Here is a 16,149-nt window from a genome sequence, read left to right on the forward strand (position 1 = left end):
CTACTGTAACTTCAAAAATCCCAAGAGAGGATGCATTTCAGGGTTAGTTTGAGTCATCAGTGCAATGGTTTGACTGGATGGAATGTAACCTCAATGGTTTTTTTTCTATAAGAGTCTGATGCATATAGTAGGTACAAAACAAAGATTTTTGTATGAATTAAAATAGGATCCCATTTTCTACTATCTCTATCATCATTCTACCTACTATCATCATTCCATATTTGCTGAAGCAATATGAGGTGTAACATCTTCAGACATTAGCCAGAAAGGGAAAGTCTTACTTCATAGCTCTCTAAGAAAAGCAATGAAATTTCCCTCTGTATAAAAAGAGGATGATCCCTGACTGCAGAACATACTGGGCCACAGTGTTTCATACAAGATTTATTCAGAATGCCAAAGTTCTAGATCCGTGGTTTATAACATTTCAGTAGTCAAGCTCAGCAATATTAGCTGTGAAACAAGGAATCACTGAGACCTTCAGTAAGAATTTTGAAGTCCATTTGCTGTGTAACTATATATATGAGAAGTGGTTTCAACCATTCTTCAAAAGAACAAAGAGTAGTACCACGGGAAACCACTTGCCTAGACTCTTAAACACACACACACACACACACACACACACACAGTGGAAATGAATCATTTCTTCTCATTTTAAAAATAATTAAATAAAAATTTTATCTTTAAAATAGTTCCTGAAAATACTACAGTAAGACTTCGCTTCCAGACATGATGAAGTAGTGGTACCAGGCTAGGTTTCCAATAGATGTCTGGACATGTGTGACAACTATTTTCAGACATTGGCTAACAAGCATCAAAGGACTGTGATCTCTGGAGGAAGGGAAATAAACCAGGTATGCCCTGACTCTGTAGTTTTCTATCTGGAGACATTTTTTGGACCTTAGAAATGGGAGAAGAAAACCAGGCAGAGATGAGCTGGCTCTCTGAGTTGAGGAAATGGAGATCAGAGGTGAAGGAGACTGGGACAGCTCATACCCAATGGTGTGGAGCAGTGAAAAGGAAGGAATTATACAGGCTGGGAACTGTAGAACTCCACAGAAAAGCTTCCCTGAATCTTTGACTTCACAATGACCTAACATGTACAAGGAGGATACCAGGAAACTTTTCCAGGAGAAAACAACTACTGGGAAGCAGAGCTGAACAATGGGAACATTCACAGAGACTCCACAAAGTCCATACCCCGGGTAAAGCTAAAAACAGCCCCAGAGGAAAGGTTATTCTGCAACTACACTAAAGAAACTTAGAAACACATTTTAAAAGTAGGAAGATGATCTAGAAAGTAAATTAACCTCCTGACATAGGAAAACTCTAAAATCTTTAAAGAAAGGCCCAGGGGGTGGGGTGTCCAGACACTTGGGGGGTGTCCAGACACTTGGCAATGTCCAACACCCAAATGAAAATTATGCCACATGCAAAACAGCAGAAAAATGTCACCATATCCAAGAGAAAAATCAGTTCACAGAAATGGAAAAAGAAAAGACAGAAATGACTGTATAAGCAGCCAGGGACTTTTAACAGTGATTATAAATACTTGCAAGGACTTAAAAAGTAAACATGAACAAAAGGAGGCTGATATATGAATGCTTGTAGCAATTTTATTCCTAACGGCTGCAAATTGGAAACAACTCAAGCATTCATCAACAGGAGAAATGTCTTAGTCTGCTGAGGCTGCTATAACATAATAGCATAGACCAGGTTGCCTAAACAACAGACATTTATTTCTCAGCATTCTGGAGACTGAGAGGTCCGAATCCAGAACGCTAGCATTGTCCAGTTCTTGGTGAGGACCTTCTTACTCGCTTACAGATAGCAACTTTCTTGCTGTATCCTCACATGATAAAGAGAGGGCTCTGGTCTCTACCTCTTCTTACATCAGAGGAGCCCCACTCTAACAACCTCATCTCAACCTAAATACCTGCCACAGGCCCACCTCCAAATACCACCAAATTGGAGTAAAGGGCTTCAACACATGAATTTGGAGGGGGAACATGAACACTCTATCTGTAGCAAGAATGGATAAACATATTGTATTACACGCATTCAGTGAATAATCAGTGATAAAAAGAAGCAAACTACTGATACGTGTGACAATATGAATGAATTTTTTTAAATGTTAGGCTGGGCTAAAGTAGCTAGGAAGAAAAGCACATAGGAGATTATTCCATTTTTATGAAATTCTTGAATACACAAAGCTAATCTATAGTGACAGAAGTTATATCAGTGATTGCATAAGACAGATGTTGAGGGTACTGACTACAAAAAAAAAATACAGAGAACTTTTTAGGGAAGTATAAGTATTCATTTCTTAATTGTGGTGTTGGATATATAGATGTCTACAACAAAGACATGGAAGGTCATTTAAAATGAATACATTCTAACAAATGTAAATTATATCTTTATAAAGTTTATTTTTAACATACTGCAAAGTAAAGATCACCCAAAAAATACAAGAATAACAAATTTCTAAAAACGATTTGCTAAAAAAAGAGAAAAAAATTTTAATGTCAGTTTGTCACAGTGAGTAAAATGCATGACTTCTATGAAATAGCAGCATTGAAAGCCAAGATAAAGAAAAAAAAAAGCTAAGAATAAAAAGCTAAGTAGAAAAAAAAGAAACACAAAAAGTGGGGTAATATAAAGGAAGATAAAATCATAATATTAGGATTTAAATGCAAATTGATTCAATGAAGCTTAGGATTAAACTTGGAAAAATCAAGTCAAATAGAAATAATAAATTTTTCAAAATACAGAACAAAAAAAATGTTGATGGAGGATAGTAGATAATAATAAAAGAAATAGGGATTGAAGATAAAAGTTGCAGGAATTCTTAGGAAGACACCACAACAACCACAGCAACTAGAAAGAGAAAAAAAAAAACCAAAATTCTAAAGCTTAATTGAAAGACACCCTCTCAACTAGCAAGGGAACTTAGTGTAAAGAGCTTATCACAAACTGTTCAAAAGTTGAAAAGAAAAGTCTGAAAAGAGACTCACATAAAGAGACATCTTAAAAATATATATATTATTTTCACTAAGATAAAAAATCTTTAAAAAGATTTTTGTAATGGGTTTATTCACAAAAGGAATAAAAATTAGATTCTCATCAAACTCTAAATGCCAAAAAGGTAACAAAATGAGATTATATTTATGGTTTCAAAGATATTATGTCCCCAAAATTCTGAAATCAGCTACATTGCAACTCATGCATGAATAAACAGAAAGATATTCTAAAATATGTACTATATAAAGACTCTTTCGCTTCCATTTGTCCAAAGACGTGTGCTCCCATCTAGAGCTAGAAAAGCCAGATGGAACACAAAAACTATATTTTGAAAGCAGAAGAGAGTTTCTGAGGCAACAAGATCTAAATGAACTAATATTTTAGAAAGAAAGAAAGAGAGAGAGAGAGAGAGAGAGAGAGAGAGGTTTACTGGCTTCTGCAGTTGCTTTTACCCTGGGCATACTGATGGATTTAAATATGGGCAAGAAGATGAAGATCTAGGACAGATTCCAGGACAACACCTGGAGGAGGGCTGTTCAGAGGAAGAAGAAATCGGAAGAGTTTTTAGTGGAAACTGGGCAAGTTTAATGGAAACTGGGCAAGTTTCAGGCATTTAACAGGCTTTTCCCCAAAAACAGGTATTAAATAAGCATTATAAGGCAGGAGACAAAAACACAAGTGGAAAGCCTCTGGAGAGCAAAACAGAGCTGTCAGTCTCATCACATAAAGATTAGAATCTGAGACCCACAAAACAGAGTGCCCCCTCATAAAAGTACCAGAATTCTAGATGGAAAATGGAAGATCAGGCTTGAGCTAGAGGTAATCTATCCCTCACAAAGCCACGACTCCTCACAGTTCCTTATTGACCACCACTCTGTCTAAAGAAGTGAAAATGAGCTTCTCTAAGAATCTGAAGCCTCTACACTTTTTTTCTTTCTATAAACAATGGCTGACATTCATTCAAATATCCCTTCACTTGTCAAAGAATAATGAGAAAAAAAGTGACCTATAGAAACACACCTATAAGTGATCCCAATTTTAGAGTCAGGCAACAAGGACTTTAAAATGACTATGATTAATATGTTCAAAGAACCCAGAAGAACACATAGAGGTTTAAAAAATAGATGCAATTCATCAATACATTTAAACTATAAAGCTGGATCAAATAGAAATTCTAGAACTAAAAAACATATATAAAAATTAAAACATGAAAAAAGGATATCTAAAATTAAGAACTTATTAGTGAGTTCAAGAACACACTAGATAATGCAAAATTTAACATCTACCACATGGAAAACACATCAATAGGAAAAAATCTAACTGGAGCAAAAACAGTGGGGAGGGAGGTTGCAGGGAGCGGAAGAATGGAAAACACAGAAAAGAGCATCGACACAGATGAGACTTAAGAAGATCTAATAAATACATAAGTAAAACCCCAGAAGAAAGAGAAATGGGTTAAATATGTAAGTGAAGCCCCAGATGAGAAAATGGGTTTAAACAGACATTAGTAAAAAAAAAAAAAAAAAAAAAAAAAAAAAAAAAAATCTCAAAACCAATGAAACACTTTTGATAATTTATTATTTCCTGATAGATTGAGCCTTTCATCACTGTAAAATCTCGCACTTCACCTCTAGTAACATTTTTTTTTGTTTTAAAGTCTATCTAATATTAGTATAGCTATTCTACCTTTCTTATGGCTGCTATTTGCAATAATATATCTTTTTCTATCCATTTACTTTCAATCTCTTTATATCTTTGAGTCTAAAGTGTGTTTCCTTTATAGTACATAGTTGGGTCTTAGTTTGTATACATTCTTATATTTTTATTGGAGTATTTATTCCATTCACATGTAATGTTATTATATAGTCAGATTTATACCATTGTTTTACTTTTTGTTTTCAATGAGTCTACTGGTTTTTTGTTCCTCTCATTTTCCTTTACTGATTTCTCTTCATTAATCAAGTATTTTCTAATGATGCATTTAGTTTTTTTCACTATATTTTAAAGTTATTTCTGGGGCACCTGGGTGGCACAATAAGTTGAGCATCCATCCAACTCTTGATTTTGACTCAGATCATGACCTCAGGGTCATGAGATCAAGCCCCACTTGGACTCATGCTCAGCGGAGATGTGTACTTGAGATTCTCTCCTGCTCTGTCTGTTTCCCCCACACATGTGGGCAAGCTTGCTCTCTCTCTCTCTCTCTCTCTCTCTCTCTCTCTAAAATAAATAAATAAATCTTTTTTAAAAAATAAAGTTATTTCTTTAGTGATTGCTGTAGAGATTACCATACATATAAGAGAAACAGCTTTAGATTTATACTAATTGAATTTCAGTATAGAAATGCTACTCTTATACAGGTCTTTCCATTTTCCATTTTCCCACCTTTTGTTGTATTATTGTTATATACATTACATCCGTCAATATTATAAACTCAACAATACGATGTTATAATAATTACATGATTTAGGGTTTTTTAAAAGAGCTGAGAGAAGAAACGAAAGCAAACCTATATTTTTAGTCTTATTACATTAACCTTCCTGTTTGTCATTTCTTGTTTTATTCAGTGTATTTTGGTTTCAAGTTATCATCTGGAATCATGTCCCTAGCCTAAAAGGTCTTTGTTCCCACTCACTTCTTTTGTGCTATTACTGATAAATATATCACATTTCTTTATGTTACAGGTCCAACGATACATTATACACATATTATTTCATACAATTGCTTTTTAAAGAGAAGAAATATTCATTTACACCATATAATTACCTATCCACCTGAACTCATGCTCTTTGTTTTTACATGTGAATTCAAATTACAATCTAGAGTCACCTGCTTTAACCCTAAAGAAATTCCTTTAGTGTATCTCGTGAGTTTGTTAGCATCAATTTCTCTCAGGTATTTGTTTATCTAAGAATGTATTTACCTCACAGGCTGTTACCTTTCACTGAATTTACCATTCTCTTGCCAACTGCCTTTCACCACAACCTCCACTGTTTTTGAGAGTTCCCTTAGGCTCTGACTTCTCCATGTTTTACTTCAAATGAAATTAATTCCTTTTGGAAAAGACAAAAAGATACCTGTTTTATGACCTTTTCTCTCTTCAGGCAAAATCTTTGAGACAGGGACCTCAGACTGGGGGTGGGGTGAATGGTGTGCTTCTCCCTGAGCACCTCAACTTTAGGAGCTGAGAATTTGGCAGGTACGCTCTGCAAGACCACACAGTAGGTTGATCTTCTCAGCTTACCCTCTGAGCCAAGGACCCACTGCCTTACACAAAGACCTGGGAAAATCAGGGCCCCAGTGCTTTCAATGGTGCCTCATTTATGATAGAGTCTCTGTTCTAAAAGTGAGGGCGAGCAGAAGAAAGAAGCCTCCATTTCTCTGCCACACTCACTGAGAACTTACTTTCCACAACAGATAGCTAGAGGCATGGTGAGAAATGCTAACATTCTGCTCCTCACAGGAAAAAGGCCCTCTTACCGGATGCTTGGGAAAAAGAAAGCCCTATGTTCTTGGCTGCACCAGTCCAGAGTGGACTTTTCCTTTCACTGAGCTAGGAGGGAGAGGAAGAGAGGAAACTTGGTCCAAATACAGCAGACGTTCACCTTTCTTACTGCGTGTTTATAGATTTTATTGAATGGATATTTCTTCATTTGCTGTATTGTCCTTAGGATCAACATCTAAATGGTTGGTTGTTTGATTTTTTTTTTTTTAATAATCTTCACCAGTTTCACTTGGGAGTAGGTCCATGAAGCTTCTCATGATATTCGTCAAAAGTTGATCTTCCTGATAAAACCCTTTTTAACCCACATCAAAATCTATCAAACCATAAACAGAATAATGTCCAAGAGCACAGAAAATATACTACCCAATGTGATCATTTTATGGTTATGTAGGACAATTTCATTTCTCAGGAGATACATACTTAAGTATTTAGGCATGAAGTATCATCATAACCCAATTTACTTTCAAATGGCTCAGAAAAAATAAATGTGTGTACATGCACATACTCACAAAGAAAGAAATAATGCAAATATGGTAATTTGGTGAATCCAGAAGAAATGTATTTATTCATTGGAGTACGCTTTCAGTATATCTGTGTGATTAAAATTTCCAAAAAATAGGGGTGCCTGGGTGGCTCAGATGGTTAAGCATCTGTCTTAGACTCAGGTCATGATCCCAGGGGTCCTGGTATGGAGCCCCATGTTAGGCTCCCTACTCAGCTGGGGATCTTGCTTCTCTCTCCCTTTCCTGCTTATGCTCTCTCTCACTAACTCTTGTCACTGTCTCTCTCTCTCTCCCTCAAATAAATAAATAAAATATTTTTTAAAAATTTTTCAAAAAATAGAAGTTGGAAAAGTAATGTTTTTAAAAATAATTGCTTGAAGATCTATCTGTATTGACTGAAAGGTTAATTAAATGTACTGCTTGAGAAAAAAAGCTGTATAATGAAATAATCACTGTATGCTTTGAAACCAAACAATCAGAAACTCTGAAAATTGTTTTTAAAATTAATAGAAATATCCAAATATATCCTTAAAGGAAATTAGTATTTTAAAAAAATAACAACTCAATAATAACAGTTTTTATTTTAAACCAGATTTAGGAAATGAGGAGACAAAATAAAGAACAGTAATAACTCATGTCTTTCATGTTTTGCAGGGGAGACCAGAAATATTGTTTTGTTCCTAACTTTCATAAAATAAAAGTAGTTGAATTTTTTAGATTTCCCAACAACTGAGCCATTTCTCCTGTACTTAGGAAATCCATAGGTGGGAAGAAGAGGTCCTACTTCCCACTGTGGAAGATGTGAAGGGGAGCTGTCTGCTCTAACATGTAGCAGCTGCATTTTGCACATGTTGTCCAAACTGAGTCAATCATTTGCTCCTTCTCAGAACATATTATAAAGTAGGCTCCATGCCCAGCATGGAGATCAAGAAGACCTTAGCCAAAATCAAGAGTCACATGCTTAATCAACTGAGCCACCCAAGGTCCCTCCTTCCCAGAACTTTAAATCTGCAGATACTAGTACAAAGAAGAAAGGACAGTTTAAAATGTCTTATGACACCTTCTGCGTTCAAGAAAGAGATTGATAATCTTTAACTTGTTGGATTAAGACCCTTATGACTGTGTTAAAAGAATCTCTTATTTCCTATGGCTGTGATACTGATGTAGTAAAACACAAAATACATTTTGTACCCAAAAGCTGTAATTATAGTTATCAGTTGAATTCTTAGTTTTACTATCTTTTATTTAAAAATTAAATCATTGGCACAAAGTCATGCAGTCTCAAGAACTCTAATGGTGATGTGTAAAATAAATATTTTCAAATAGGTGAACTCTATACTCTGAACCCTCCACTTCAGCAACCCTTCTTTGCCAGTCAAAAAAAACCCCAACTTTCTGGCTTAATCTAGCTCTGCATATATTACTTGAAAAATGGCATAGTTCCCTTGCCTTAGTTTCCCCAAGCCTTTAATAAAAATCATACCTAAGAATGTCCTTGGGATCCAATTACAAAGTCAAAATCAAGCTGAGGAGGAATTTGTTTGCTTACACACACATCCACACATATGCACATGTGCTCACACACACACACACACCCACTGCAGTGTGTATGTACCTATTTAAATTGATTTTTTTTAATTAGGAATATATGTGGGAATGGATTCAGACAGTATTTGGACAAAGAAGGAAAAAGACATTGGATAAGGCTGTATTTATTAATATAGTTATCATTACTGGAATTCTGTATTCTTTGTAATAGCTTGAGCTCTAACTAGTTTTATAATTATTTGTCAAGTGTGTCAACTAAATTCTAGGTTCACATATACCCTCAACAAATGAATTCTAAGGCCTCAAAAATTCCTCGGTATGATATAGAAGAAATCTGAGGACTTCAAAGGTGGGGTGCTAAAATGCCTTTATAATGGGCAACCTGCCTTTTCATTGCTTCATTATATCTACTGAGATCTCTGAGAAGACACCCTCTTTAACTCTGAAAGTTAGAGTCCATCCTTAGGATTTTATGAATGTTGTTTCTTCCAGAGCCAGAATGAAGGTCCAGAATGGGTGGCAGGGGTTGTGATACCGCCAAGAATTATATATAATAATATGTTTGCAAAAACTTTACACATTCTCATCTGTTATCCACAAGTGTTGAAGATTTGTTTGCAAGGAAGAAGATAATCATCCTGTTAAATTGCCTTCAGGCTATTTGTCCTCCCTACACTGAATAAGTAGGTAAAATAAGGTGTTAAAGTATTGCCTGGTAATGGACACTATGATACAAAGCAAATAAGGATGCTCTTTCTCCATAAGGGGAGAAAAGAATACAGTTGTATCCTTTCCCAACATGTTCAATGGTCAGTTCTAAGTGGATGACTACTAAGGCTCTATGTAGACAAGATTAGCCAACTTTCAGGGTTATTCTGAAACTGGGCAAAAAACTGGACTGGGACAGAGCCCAATTAATTCACTTGAGTATAGCTAAAGGGAAAAGAAACATAATTTTATTTACAGATTTGCTGTAATACTGTAGCCCTCGGTCATGTATGGCTTTAATTCTCAAAGTAAACAAATTAGAATTAAATATAATTAAAATATTAGTTTCTCAGCTCTACTAGCCACATTTCAAGTATTCCCAGACTACATATAGCTAATGGCTCCTGTATTCCACAGAACAGATACAGAGCATTTCTGCTGTTACAGAAACTTAAATTGGACAGTGCTGAGCTACAGCCATATGACCAACTAAAGAAATGAAAAATCATAACCTCTATCCATACTTCCTTGCTATGAATATATTTTAACCAAGTCCTTTTTCTTTTTCTCTCTCTTTACCCCTGTATTGCATGTAGTGTTTATCAGTGGTAATTAACTTTTTAGTTTAGTCATCATTTATAAAATGTTGAGATTATGCTAAGACTAGAGAGAACTACCCCAGACATCTGGAACATGGTGACTGGTGGAAACAGGACCTTGCGCCACTACTGAGCAGAAAAAGCCAGAACTTTTCCCTCTCAAACATCTTTCAGCTCTGTGATAGGCCAGAGACTTAAGCTCAGCCCATTGTGTGTTCCCGTTGGGGACATTAATGACAAGCAAACGATGCCCGGAAGCAGAGGCCGCCCAGAAATTACCTGCCAGAAGCAGCTGTAGAGTCCAGTGTCCAGAGGGCAGTAGAACGGGGAACCAAGGAAGTGTGTGGTGGCAGAGTCCAGGAAGCACAGCATACCTTCTGGCAGCAGAGGCCTTCAGAGAGCTGCTGGTCCTGGGGTGTGGCCTGTCCTGTGGGCTGGCTGCCAATGGATTCTCTCTGTGGGCCTGCCCTCTTTCCTATCAGTTCTGTGAACACCTCCTTTTCCTTCTGAAAAAAATTCCTTTTCTGCCTAATTAAACCAGAGTCAGTTTCAATTGTTCACAAATAAGAACTCTGACTGAAACAAAAATTATTAATAATAGGTTAAGTATCATTTTCCAAAAACCAATGGACAAAAATTTTAAGAAGGATGTTGATCTTTCAGAACACTGGAAAAAGGTGAAAGCAAACAAAGCATAATACTCAAAATAGAAGCCATAAATCCAGAAAAAAATGAGAAAGAATAAAATGTAAAATTATAAAACAAGATGACAGAGGCCAGGCCAAATGTACAAGTTATGATAATAAATTTAAATTATTTAAATTCCCCATTAAAAAAGATTTTTAAAAAAGGATTTTTAAAATCTAGTCACATGTTGTTTAAGCTTAAAGAAACACATTAAGGTGACAAGAAATGTTTTTAAAGGATAAACAAAGGCTTATCAGATAAATGAAATAAAAAAAGAGCAAGTATGGCCCTTTTTATTTCAAACAAAATTTAATATAAGGCAAAAAGGTTTCCATGGAAAAGAGGGTCATTTTATATTCATAAAAGGCAAAATCTACATAAAATCTGTAATAGCCATGAACCTTTATGCTTCATATAAAAGCATCAAATTATATAAAACAAAAATAGAATCACTGTGTAAGATTGTAAAAATATCTTTCTTCATTTTATAGATCTATTAAGGGGAAAAGACAAAGGGAGAATGAGACTGGAAGATGGAGTACATCTGATAGAATTATGAGCACAGATCTGTCCATCCAGTCCTCTTCAAATCCACCAAAATAGAAAAATAAGTAATTTTTAAATAATTTACAATGGTCCTGAAAAACACATAATACAGTGTTAAATCAGTGGACCAGAAATTTTGAATAATCTTGAGAAATGGAGCATCACTGATAGCAGAGTACGAGAAAAAGGATAGAGAAACTCCAGCTCAAAACAACTAAGAAAAAATAAAAACTATGGACAGAACGCAATTCTAAATACCTTAAGTTAGGTTAAAGCCAACAGAAACAAAAAAAGAAGGGACTGTGGGACAAAGATGATTAATTAGAGATGTGTCATAAAGTGCTGTGCAGGCAGCCTCCTTTCTATCTGCTTCTCAATGAGCAACAGATAAAAAAGGCTTTTGCCCAGGGCACCTGTGTGGCTCAGTCTGTTGAATGTCTGACTCTTGATCTTGGCTCAGGGCTTGATCTCAGGGTTGTGAGTTCAAGCCCCACACCGGACTCCATGCTGGGCATGGAGCCTACTTTTAAAAAAGATAAAAAGGTTTCTACCCCAAGATAAGCATTAAGAATTTTTCCTACACTTATGTGGAAGATCTGCAGGACACCATTTCCTAACACTGTGGCTACCAATCTTGGCTGTAAATTAGAATCAGTTGGGGAACTTTAAGACCATCCCAACACCCATGCTGCTCCCCAGACCAAATAAATCAAGATCTCTGGGGGTAGGACAAAGTCTTCAGTAGTTTATAAAGCTACACAGGGGATTCCAGTGTGCAACCAAGGTTGAGAATCACAGTCTGAGTAAAAATGTTGGAAATTAAGAACAGAAGACCAAAATAATGCTAAGCTTCCACATAGACAACGATGGGAGAAGAAAATGGAAAGGAAGCAGATGGGTCTGGTTTAAGTAAAAGCAGTGAGCACGGTTCACTGGGAGATTTGGACCTCAGAATTCACAATTGGCTCAGTCGGTAAGTACTACCCCACCCCACCATAACTCTCAATTCCTGAGTGATGACACCCAGAAGATTATGGTCTCACACAACTTACCTGGCCACACACTCCATCTCCCTCCAAAACACCTGAATACAGGTTTCTGTTCTCAAAATCACTAATGGGGGGGGGGGGACACGGAGAAACCCAAACCACCAAGAGAATCTCAAAAATACAAGCAACCAAATAAGAATCCCTGAATATTTGAGGAAAAATAATATCCATGAAAGAAAAAAGCCAAACTCAACAAATAGTCTAAAACACAAAGAAAAAGAAAAACAAATTTTTTAAAGATTTTATTTATTTATTTATGAGAGACACAGAGAAAGAGAGACAGATACATAGGCAGAGGGAGAAGCAGGCTCCACACAGGGAGCCCAATGTGGGACTCGATCCCAGGACTCCAGGATCACACCCTGGGCCGAAGGCAGCCACTAAACTGCTGAGCTACCCAGGCATTCCGAAAAAGAAAATTTTAAAATAAAGACAGTTAATATCCTCAGAGAAATAAGAAAAGGCTTCTATGAAACCATAACAAATGGAAATCCTCAAAATTAAAAAGATTATACTTTAATACTCAATACATAGGCAAAATAGCATAATTAAGATCAAATTGAACCAAATAATTCTTTCCATAAAGCATTAAAAAATAAACACAACCAAAAGAAGTGAAAAATATGAAATAAGGCTTGAGTTGCATGAAAAACAGATCTACAAGTTCTACAACAGCAGGTAGGAAATAAATTTATATAAAATATACAAAATTTTATAGGCATGTGGAAGGAGGTATGTATTATATTTACATACATAGAAAGAAAATGATACATGTATATACTATTATATGTGTTGTGTTATGTATTTACATAAAGAGAATGCTATATATGTGTGTGTGCTATCTTATCTGTGTGTATACACACAGAAAACTTCCAGAACTGAAAAAAGACCCAAGTCTTCAGAATGAAATTCTTACTAAGTACCAAATGGGAAGAAAGAACAAGACTTCTATCTATAAAAAAAATTCTGTGCAATTCAGAACTCTACAGATAAAGAAAAAATCTAAAAGCTACTAGAGGGCAAAAGAAGGTTACCTACAAAGGAATAAAAATCATCTTGACTTGTTCACTAAAAATGAAAAGACAATGAAATAATGCCTTCAAATTTTGAAGAAATAATATTCTAACAGAGGGTGACATGCCATAAATAATACACATAAGTGAGTAAAGTGTATAGTATGTTATAAGGAGAGAAGTAGAGGATCCTTGGGGTGGCTCAGCAGTTTAGCACCTGCCTTTGGCCCAGGGCATGATCCCGGGATCCGGGATGGAGTCTCACATTGGGCTCCTTGCATGGAGCCTACTTCTCCCTCTGCCTGTGTCTTTGCCTCTCTCTCTCTCTCTCTCTCTCTCTCTGTGTGTGTGTGTGTGTGTGTGTGTGTGTCTATCATGAATAAATAAATAAAATCTTTTAAAAAATGTTTAAAAAAGGAGAGAAGTGCTAGGGAAATAAAATAGAGTACAATTAAGGAGATTTAGAAATGCATGGGGATAAAGATGGAGGGCAGGTTACATTACCAGAAAATGAGGTCCTGGAAGGACTCACTGACAAGGAGAGTTTAAGGCAGAAGGAAAGGAAGCATGAGAGGATTACCCAGTGGACATGCAAAGAGGAGAATTGCAAAGAATACACTGTTTAAAAATGAACACTAAAATAAAAATAATGGCAGAGAAATGCGGTGAGTTTGAGGATTTGGGAGCTGATTACAGCAAAAATAGGACCACAAGATGCAGTGCTGCACAACACAACAAGCTTTATTAGTTAGTTCTTGGACCAGATAACAGAAGAGAGAAAGTTTCTCTCAGCAGGAAACCTTCCAAAGTCAGTGGAGTGGGGTCAATTCCCAGAAAGGTAAGAGGGTAACAGAAACGCCAAGAGAGGGGGGAATCCAAGAGGGGCAGATGTGATTAAGTGATGCCACCCAGCAGCAAGGTGGGAGGTCTCTGGGTTAGAAGAGCTCAAAAGGGCATCAGCAGTTTGGGCTCTTTTAAAACTACATGGTTAGTCTTTTCTGTGGCTAGCAGACTCAGTGTAGTTTTACAGGATGTACAAAGTTGGCAGGTTGTAAATGGCTGAAAATATGCTTATTTATTTGGGCTACTTTAAAGCACTTAGATACATAAAAATTTTGAGTTGGCTTTGAATTAATAGTTCAAACCCACTGTGAAGAAGCAAACTATATGGAGGCCAATACACAAGGGCCATCATGGACTCATTTCTAAAGAACAAATATTCCCTCAGAGTCTTGCATTATCAAACCTTAAGTATAATATAGTACTCAATAAACTAAAATTGAAAGAAATGCACCATACTCAAATATGAGAAAAATACATTATCATAGAATAGAAAAGCTTTACCACAAAATAGCTTTTTATATTCCTAATTTGATATACATCAAATTAGTTTTTACCTCTCTGCATTTTAAACCATAGCATTTGTTTATACATCCACATCCCCTACTGGCCTGTAAGCCACTGAAAAGCAGCAACCATTTCTAGCTCATCTCAGTACAGTAAGTATCCAAAACAAATTTCTGGCACATAATGTATACCCTATCAATATTTTTGAATGGTAGACAAAGAAATGTAAAGAAGAGAATTATAACATTCCAAGTCCACAAAAGAACCAAAAGTAAATCTATTATATGCCATATTTCTTTCAAGGCTGTATACTCATTGTTTGGCTTTACTGTCCTAAAACATAAAAACACCAGTATTTTCCTACATGTCAAATATTTTAATCAACTATCAACTCAAACTTAGGAAACTAGTTTGAAATAAACTATCAACTCAAAATTAGAAATTTATAAAGGTCAGGGATTCCAGTTTAGCTAACTTGCCCCTCAACGTGTCTGGGTTTCAATTTGGCTTCTGTATAATTTTTTTTGGTTTTTTCTTTCAGAAGTGCAAGATATCATGTCATGATACAACAGCATCCAATGGCAGAAAAGAAAAGTGGAATTTCTCCATGGATCTCTTTCTTTGTCAGGAAGAAATCTCTCTCCCAGAAGACTCGAGCAGATGCCCCACCTTAGGTCTCCGTGTATAGATCCTGGTGCTGTATCACACTTCAATCATCAGCAAAATGAAACTGACTTCTTGGGTTCTAAAAAAAAAAAAAAGGGCAGGATTAGTGGTTCCAATTCCACTGAGATGGAATAAGAACATTCCACTCTATCTCACAAATTATAGTAAAGATCCTTGGGCAGGATACATAAGCAAGCATCCTGGGACTATGACGACTAAATAATAGCAGGAATATTTAGGAGGGAATCAACTCCTGAAGGTGAATCCAGATGGCAGCAAATTTCCTGGCTTTTTTAAAATTTATTTATTTGAGACAGAGAGAGAGGCAGAGACAGAGGCAGAGGGGAAGCAGGCTCCTCACAGGGCTCCCGAGGCGGACTCCATCTCAGGACAGCATCACGCCCTGAGACAAAGGCAGATGCTCAACCACTGAGCCACCCAGGTGTCTCTTTTTTTTTTCCCCTGGTTTTTTCTAATCCATATCCCCCAGCTCAGACACTAGGGCAACCTGAATCCACTACCTGCACAGCAAGTGTGAAAGAAAAAGCTCCAAGAGAAACCCTCTCTCTCTGACTAGAAGACTGAGAAGAGGACCGCCTCTGGGATAATGTGAGAATACCCAATTTTTTTCCTCTTTTTATTCTCCCTACCCTGAATTAAAGCAAGCCCCACCAGTCTGGAAACCACACTCTCGGTACAGACTGGCCATGGCAGCAACGGTGTCTGAAAGAAAATACTTCCCTTAGACCAGGAGAACAGGGATAAGGGGGTCCTGTGGTCCCACGTTTTCTTCTAAAAGTTTATAGTTTTAAGTTTTACTTTTAGATCTACGATCCACTTGACTTAATTCTGGTGTAAAATTTCCTTTTCTTGCATATGAATGACAAATGGTTCCAACACTATTTGTTCAAAAGACCATCCTTTCTCCACTGAATCACTTTTACACTTTCACCAAAATCA

The 16,149-nt window shown here is 36.4% G+C and overlaps 1 long non-coding RNA gene across 1 annotated transcript in view; it reads left to right on the forward strand.

Moving 5' to 3' along the window:
* LOC140599491 (uncharacterized) overlaps positions 1-15,795 on the forward strand; it is a 49,927-nt gene extending 34,132 nt beyond the window's left edge. Inside the window, exon 3 of the long non-coding RNA XR_012002378.1 lies at positions 15,065-15,795. This is a non-coding gene — a long non-coding RNA (uncharacterized lncRNA). The remainder of the gene's footprint in view (positions 1-15,064) is intronic.
* The last annotated feature ends 354 nt before the right edge of the window (positions 15,796-16,149 follow it).

The sequence above is a fragment of the Vulpes vulpes genome, chromosome 7 (assembly GCF_048418805.1).
Source record: "Vulpes vulpes isolate BD-2025 chromosome 7, VulVul3, whole genome shotgun sequence".
Lineage (NCBI taxonomy): Eukaryota > Metazoa > Chordata > Mammalia > Carnivora > Canidae > Vulpes > Vulpes vulpes.